Below are 950 nucleotides of genomic sequence, written 5' to 3' on the forward strand. Positions count from 1 at the left end.
ATTCCTGCTCCCTCTCCCTGTGCACCTGCGGGGTCTCCCCATGCCAGGTCCCACCTCTGGGATGGTTTTGCTCCGATGGTTTTGTCCTCTGGCCTGTGCAGAGCTGACTCCAGGCCCTGTTTGCCCTGGCCTCTCACACCTGGCTGGCTGCTGCCTGTGAAGGGAAGCAGGGCAGGAGGGACAGCAGGGCCAAGGATCCCACAGGGCTGGTGGGGGAAAACCCCCCAGTTACCCCTGGGTGCTGCTAACCCGCTCCTGTGCTCCTGCCCACGCACCTCCCAAGGCTCCTCCTTGCCTCGGGCTGGGCTGGGGACACGGGGACAGTTTAATGACACCACTGGGAGAGTCAGCAACCCCGGGATGGGGACGATGTTACTGCCAGAGACCTTCCCTGCTGGCATCCCCCTGCCCTGATGGGGGAACCACGGAGGGAGCTCTCCAGGCACCCCACGGGGTTCACTGATCCACGCGTGGGTCCAGCCAGGTGTGGGATCCTTTCCCTGCTCCTGGTCCCTGCAGGACAGACCTCGGTCCCTGCTTCCTGCTGGGCTTTCCAGCATCCATAGAGACGGAGCGTAAAGCAGCGGGGCAATCGGTGTGCGGACAGACGGACGGACAGACAGACGCGCAGAGCGAGGGGGGAGCAGCCCCTGCAAACCCTCCCAGATCCCCGCGGCACAGAGAGAGAAACTGAGGCACGGGGTGGGAGCGGGGGGCCGGGGAGGAAGGCGACGCTGGGATCCCACTTGGAAAACAAATCAGTCACTAATTGGGATCCCACTTGGAAAACAAATCAGTCACTAATTGGGATCCCACTTGGAAAACAAATCAGTCACTAATTGGGATCCCACTTGGAAAACAAATCAGTCACTAATTGGGATCCCACTTGGAAAACAAATCAGTCACTAATCCAGCTGATCCCGTCCCGATAGCGCGGCCAGCCCACGGCT

The sequence above is a fragment of the Geospiza fortis genome, unplaced genomic scaffold (assembly GCF_000277835.1).
Source record: "Geospiza fortis unplaced genomic scaffold, GeoFor_1.0 scaffold432, whole genome shotgun sequence".
Taxonomy (NCBI): Eukaryota; Metazoa; Chordata; class Aves; order Passeriformes; family Thraupidae; genus Geospiza; species Geospiza fortis.